Source organism: Hippopotamus amphibius, chromosome 3, assembly GCF_030028045.1.
Source record: "Hippopotamus amphibius kiboko isolate mHipAmp2 chromosome 3, mHipAmp2.hap2, whole genome shotgun sequence".
NCBI classification, from domain to species: Eukaryota; Metazoa; Chordata; class Mammalia; order Artiodactyla; family Hippopotamidae; genus Hippopotamus; species Hippopotamus amphibius.
In genome coordinates, this window is record NC_080188.1 from 124,007,655 (window position 1) to 124,015,168 (window position 7,514).

Consider the following 7,514-nt stretch of genomic DNA (forward strand, 5'->3'; position numbering starts at 1 on the left):
GTGCTCCTATGTTGGGTGCATAGATATTTATAATTGTTATCTCCTCTTCTTGGATTGATCTCTTGATCATTATGTAGTGTCCTTTCTTCTCTCTTGCAATATTTTTTTTAATTTTAAAGTCTATTTCTTCTGATATGAGTATCACTATTCCAGCTTGCTTTTGATTTCTATTTTCATGGAATATCTTCCTCTGTCCCCTCACTCTCAGTCTGTGTGTATCCCTAGGTCTGAAGTGGGTCTCGTGTAGACAGCATATAGATGGGTCTTGTTTTTGTATACATTCAGCCAGTCTGTGTCTTTTGGTTGGAGCATTTTGCCCATTTACATTCAAGGTAATTATCAATACATATGTTCCTATTGCCATTTTCTTAATTGTTTTTTTGTTTGTTTGTTTGTTTTTATAGGTCCTTTTCTTCCCCTGTGTTTCCCGCTTAGAGAAGCTCCTTTAGCATTTGTTGTCAGGCTGCTTTGGTAGTGCTGAACTCTCTTAGCTATTGCTTATCTGTAAAGCTTTTGATTTCTCTGTTGAACCTGAATGAGATCATTGCTGGGTAGAGTATTCTTGGCTGTAGGTTCTTCCCTTTCATCACTTCAAATATATCGTGCCACTCCCTTCTCGCTTGTAGAGTTTCTGCTGAGAAATCAGCTGTTAACCTAATGGGAGTTCCCGTGTATATTATTTGTCATTTTTCCCTTGTTGCTGCTAATAACTTTTCTCTGTCTTTAATTTTTGTCAGTTTGACTACTGTGTGTCTTGGCGTGTTTCTCCTTGGGTTTCTCCTGCCTGGGACTCTCTGTCCTTCCTGGACTTGGGTGGCTATTTCCTTTCCCATGTTATGCAAGTTTTCCACTATAATCTCTTCCAATATTTTCTTGGGTCTTTTCTCTCTATCCTTTCCTTCTGGGATCCCTATAATGTGAATGTTGGTGCATTTAATGTTGTCCCACAGGTCTCTTAGATGGTCTTCATTTCTTTTCATTCTTTTTTTTTAAATTCTTTTATGCATCAGCGATTTTCACCATTCTGTCTTCCAGGTCACTTATTCATCCTTCTGCCTCAGTTAATCTGCTATTGGTTCCTTCTAGTGTATTTTTCATTTCAATTTTTGTATTGCTTCTCTCTGTTTGTTTGTTCTTTAATTCTTTTAGGTCTTTGATAAACTTTTCTTGCAACTTTTCGATCTTTGCATCCAGTCTTTTTTCAAAGTCCTGGATCATCTTCGCCATCATTATTCTGAATTCTTTTTCTGGAAGGATGCCTATCTCCATTTTATTTAGTTGTTTTTCTGGGGTTTTATCTTGTCCCTTCAACTGGTAGAAAGTCCTCTGCCTTTTATTTTCTCTATCTTTCTGTGCCTGTGGTTTTCAGTTCCATTGAACAAAATACTGCTAATACTGCTTGATACTGCTGTCTGCCCTCTTGTGGAGGACACTATCTAAGAGGCTTGCGTATGCTACCTGAAGGGAGGGACTGGTGGTGGGTAGAGCTGGGTGTTGCCTTGGTGGGCAGAGCTCTGTAAAACTTTAATCAGCTTGTCTGCCAATGGGTGGAGCTGAGTTCCCATCCTGTTGATTGTTTGGCCTGAGGCTACCCAACACTGGAGCTTACAGACTCTTTGGTGGGGCTAATGGTGGATTCAGGGAGGGCTCACAACAGTGAACACTTCGCAGAACCTCTGTTGCCAGTGCCCTGTCCCCGCAATGAGCCACAGCCACCCCCCACCTCTGCAAGCGACCTTCAAACACCAGCAGGCAGGTATGGCTCAGTCTCCTATGAGGTCACTGCTCCTTCCCCCTGGGTCCTAGTGTGCACACTACTTTGTGTGTGCCCTCCATGAGTGGAGTCTCTGTTTCCCCCAGTCCTGTGGCGGTCTGGCAATCAAATCCAGCTGGACTTCAAAGTCTGATTGTCTGGAGATTCCTCCTCCTATTGCCAGACCCCCAGGTTGGGAAGCCTGACATTGGGCTCAGAACCCTCACTCCAGTGGGTGGACTTCTGTGGTATAACTGTTTTCCAGTTTGTGAGTCATCCACTCAGCACTTATGGGATTTGATTTTATTGTGATTGTGTCCCTCCTACTGTCTCATTGTGGATTCTCCTTTGTCTTTGGATGTGGGTTGTCTTTTTTGGTAAGTTCCAGTGTCTTTCTGTCGATGATTGTTCAGCAGTTAGTTGTAATTCCAGTACTCTTGGAAGAGGGAGTGAATGCATGTGCTTCTACTCCACAATCTTGAACTTCTTCCTATGCAATCTTGATACTAAATCCAATAATAGTTAAAAAATAAAAAGCATGGGGTTGTTAAAATTTCCTGACATGTTATCGGCAACACCACTGGTTCTTGTAACTTATTTGAACATAACAACTGCATTCTGATTGTATTATCACGCAAATTGAAAAATCTCTTTCAATTTGAACATACCCAATACTTGGACCATAATAAACGTCTGTTGCTGTCATTTCTGTCTGCTTTTCTGATTGAGTGAGTTTCATTTATTTATTCGCCTGATTACTTATCCATTCTCCCGTGTCATTTAGTCATCTAGTCATTGCTTTTTATATCATATTTGAATTATCTGGGTTTTTGTTGTTGTGTTCATCTTTATAGTTTCTAGTTCCTTGCCACAGTGATCTGTATTTCTATCAATAATCCTTCTTAACTCCTTCAGCATTTTTATTACCTCCTTTTTGAACTCAGGTTCTTGTCGACTGGAGGGGTCTCCTTCATTATTTACTCTTCCAGGTGATTTCTCTTGTTCTTTTAGACAAGAGTGGTTTCTCTGCTTTTTCATTTACTTAACTTTCTTTACTCTATGAAGTTAGGAAAAACAGCAACCTATGGGGGTTTTGAAGAGATGTTTATAGGTTGGAGCATCCCCATGGAAACTTTGAGTGTCCAATGTCTTTGGTGCAGGGACTGGTTTTGATATGAGTGCCAACCATGTCTTTCCTCAGGTGCACTCATCCTTATCACCTTAATATGCTGTGTGGTTGGTTTTGGAGTATCTAAAGCCTATTCAAGGTGTGATGTGGGAATTTCTTTCTTCTCCAGGCATGTTGTCACTTTTGGAGTAGAAGTTCTGAGGGTCAGGTTCCATCAAGTTTCATTACCCTTAAGTGCATGCCCTGCCTAAGTTGAGGGGAGTGTGGAAGTAGTTAAGGCCTGTGTGGTCACAGATAATGAAAGCATTGCCTGTGTAAGTGTTTGCAGCTCTGCTCAAATGTGTCCCAACTTTGCATACTTTTCCCTGATGTGTTTACCCTAGATCTACTGCAAGGCTGTGGTGTTGATTGTTCAGGCAGGCCTGGCATTTACTAGGTTGTGGCTTGGGGTCAGGTTATTGTGGTTGCAGGAACTGAAATGGCTGCACTGCCATCATATGTATGGGCTGCTTAGGACTTTCCTAGTGGTAGAGTGGTTAAAAATCCACAATTCCACTGCATGGAGCATGGGTTCAATCCCTGGTTGGGAATTAAGATCCGTCATGCTCTGTGGTGCACCCCCTGCCCCCTCCAAAAAAAATATATGGGCTGTTGCCTTGGCACTTTTTCCTAGGACTTTTGTCCCCCAAAGACATAACTAAGCTTTGGTGTGGAATGAGTGGGGCCAGAGTTCACCCCATTTGGATTAGGAAGTACAAGAAGGAAGTTGCTGCCAATGCCAATTTTACTCCATCCTGATTGTTGGCAAGCCAACAGGTGTGCTCTCCTTGCAAGTAGTGTCAGTATATCTGTCCCAATGGTTCTCCCAGCAAATAAGGGTGCTTGGATCTTCCACACAGGACCAAGAACTGGAATTCCCAGATGGTGGCTCTGCCTGATAACTCCCCAGGGTAGGAGTCCTCAGCTGAAAACCTTCTCTTATTCTCAGATCCCTTTCAAGGGTGGGGTTTGTGAACTTTTGACTTTCCCCCCAGTAACAGGGAAATCTTTCTTTCAGTTTTGGTTGTATAGGAGTTTTTCTGACAGTTTCTACTTAGTATTGTGTGAAAATTGTTCCACATGTAGATGTATTTTTGATTTTTTTAGGGGGATAAGTGAATTCCATGTCCTCCTACCTTGCCATCTAGATCCCTCCCCTCTATACAACAATTTTTAAGTGACAGAAGTTAAAAAATGGAAAACAGATTAGTAGTTGCCAAAGATTGAAAAGGGAGTGATAGGAGCAATGGGGGATGTTGTATATTTATAACAGTACAACAAAAGGAATGTCTGTGGAGAGGGACCTCTTTGATATCTTGACTGTGGTGGGCACAGGAAGTTACCCAGGTGATAAAACTATATGGCACAAAGTACACACCCATAAACAAACACAGGTACAAGTAAAACTGACTGGGGAAACATGAACAAGATCAGTAGATTGTATACTGTCAATGAATTAGTAGTAATACCGTGCTATAATTTTGCAAATATTACTATTAGGGGAAACTGGTTGAAGTGCACACTGCTTCATGTTATATATTTCTTGCTACTGCATGTGAATCTACAGTAATATCAATAAATATTTCAATTAAAATTATCAATGACTAGAATGTTATAGCACATAAATTACATTTTAAAAACTGGAAATGGTTATATTAATATGAGAAAAATACATTCTTGAATTCAAGGAGCATAACTAGAGATAAAGAGGCCAAGTTCATAATCATAAAATGACCAGTTCATCAGGATGCTGAACGCTAGTGGATAAAAGATCCTTAATATATTCTGTAAATGAATAAGTAAACCTTAGGAAATACACCCTTATGTGAGCTTACCACTGTCTTTCTCCTGTATCTTTATTTGAAGGAATTTAAAACTATTGTCACGTCCTTGTGTGATTGAAACTGATGCAGAATGTCAGTTACCAAAGGTAGTTATTGTACCACATTGCACTTTGCTTTAGTAAAACCAAAGGGTTGTATTTTGTTAATTATTTTAATCTAAATTCAGTATAAACAATAAAAACACTTGCATTCTGTCCTTTCCACAGGAAAATAATAAAGTAGTTCACTTCTGTGTGTCTCAAATTCCATTTTCTGGAAATGACTGAAGACCCTATAGTAGGCTTACTTTATTTTGTTTAGTGACTATGTATATGCCAAAGTCCAATATTGCCTTTACAAAATCACTGAGGAGAAGCACATTCAGAGAGTAAACCTTTAAACAACTTAATGGTCATCAGATACAAGTATCTTTGGTAAATAATTTTCTTTGTGAGTTACTAAAAAAGAAATCCCTCCTGATTCCAAAAGGACTGGTGAAACTGTTTCCACTGCTCTGTGCAGTAGTGAGGTGATAGGACACATTGATGAGAAACTGGTGTGATATCAGGCAGACAATGTGAATTAATGAAAGGACACATTTTTCTCCCTTTGAAGTTATTGCTAAAGTCATTCTGGTCTTCTTGAGGATCACCTGTTCACAATGGCCTTTGAGGAGCTCCTGGATGAAGTTGGTGGCCTGGGGAAATTACAGATCCTACAGATGGTTTTAATTCTTCCCTCTTTCATGATAGTAATGTACCATACACTGTTGGAGAATTTCACTGCAGCCATTCCTGGTCATCGTTGCTGGGTCCCCATCTTTCAAATGACACTTTCTTTGATAATGACACTGGGACTCTCAGCCCTGATGTCCTCCTGAGAATCTCCATCCCGTTGGATTCGAACTTGAAACCAGAGAAATGTCATCACTTCCTCCTCCCCCAGTGGCATCTCCTTCACCTGAACAGGACTTTCCCCAATATGACTGGCCTGGACACAGAGCCATGTGTGGATGTCTGGGTATATGACCGAAGCTCCTTCTCCTCCACCATCATGACTGAGGTAAAGGCCCCATTACTTCTTGTGAGTGCATGGTTCTGGTGTTTATAATAGCATATAATGAACATGGTTCAACTCTTAATTTACTGAGTAGTGTAGACAGTGCTCTTTCATTTTTTAGGAAAAGTGATTGCTTATCTTTTTAATTGCCAAGCACTTACATTACAATTGATAACAATAAAATCGACAAGCTAGTCATGAATTTTCCTATCACAAAGCTATAAATTTTATGTGACAATTGATGGTTAGGTGAGTTAGTACTTGACGCAAATTTTGGAAATTTTTTCTTGGTCGTTTGCTCTCAGCTTATCTATAAATTGCAAATATTTCTTAATTAAAAAAATTCCATGTCTTGGCTACTTGTCAGAGAAACAAATCAGAGTGCACTTCACTCTAGGCATGAAATCTGGAAATCAGAGTTGAAAAACACTTCAGTGTTTTCAATGTGTGGCAAATACTGAGGACCACTGAGGTATCCAGTGTTAAGTGAATATAAAGACTAGCACTGAGGTAACCAAGGAGAGTTACTTGAGGAGTTCTAAAAATATACGCTTAAGCTGAAACATGGATGATATATATCAGTAAATGTAGTAAAGGAATCCAGAAAGCATACAGTTCCTGAGGGGTTTTCGAGTGTGTGAACACTGAGGAACTATAAGATGCTGTGAAGCTCCTCTGTGCTGGTTTCCTTCTCTTCCAGTGGGACCTCGTATGTGATTATCAGTCACAGAAACCATTGGTTCAATCCCTGTTCATGGCTGGAATGCTGGTTGGGGCCTCATATATAGCCATCTGTCAGACAGGTGAGTGTCTCCACATCACTGATACCCTTTCCCTGTGGTGTCTTCACAGTTTATGACTAATTGTTTCATAAAGAAGTCTTTATTGAGTTCCAATATACAATTTATACTGTTGTGGGTGGCCTTGGTTCCCAGGCAATATAGACGGAAATGCAGAATTAGACTCATTGTGATGAATCACACTTTGTTGTCACAGAACTCTCTGTACTGGACACAGAAATGACCTCTCCTTAAGATCTGGGTGCATTTCAGATCAGCACTTAGAGGCAAGTTGGATTAACCTCATTTATAAAGATGAGAAGGGGTTACCAACGGGAAGTAAAAGGAAGGTACTTTGAGACAGGAGTTCAGCCTTTTTGAGGAAACAGCAAGGCAGTCCTTTGCCATGGTTTCTGTGTTGAGTCCGTCACAGATTCAGTGAGTTAAATGTTTGTGGGTTCCGACATCGGTCATTATGTTGTGGTTTACCTCACTGTAATTAGTATTCATTTCTATAAAACCTGGTGTCTTGCTATTTTGTACTAAATTTGAATTAAGACATATTTTTCTATAATCTGGACATTTGATTTTGTAAGTAAAAAAGCCTTATTAGAGGTAATCCTTGCAATCATGTAAGGTAATTAACCTATAGACATCTAGTGTTATAATCTGTGGTGTGAGAAGCTTGGGTAATTCTGTGCCTGCTAGTGATCACTCAAAAGTAAGAGGACAACCATGACAGCCATACACAAAAATCTCCTATAGAGGAAATGGGAGGCTTAAATTATCCTTTGTCATCTGTAAGCCTAACATCATTTAATCTTACAGCTGAAAACTCTGCGCTCTGAATATATCACCTCAATACAATTCATAAAAGATTTCAGTGTCAGAGTGCTGATACTCTCTGGTCTTTTGACTGAGTCTTTTAGGAT

The 7,514-nt window shown here is 39.9% G+C and overlaps 1 pseudogene; it reads left to right on the forward strand.

The window, feature by feature from the left end:
• The first annotated feature begins 5,405 nt into the window (after positions 1-5,405).
• On the forward strand, positions 5,406-6,941 carry LOC130848781 (organic anion transporter 7-like; annotated as a pseudogene).
• The last annotated feature ends 573 nt before the right edge of the window (positions 6,942-7,514 follow it).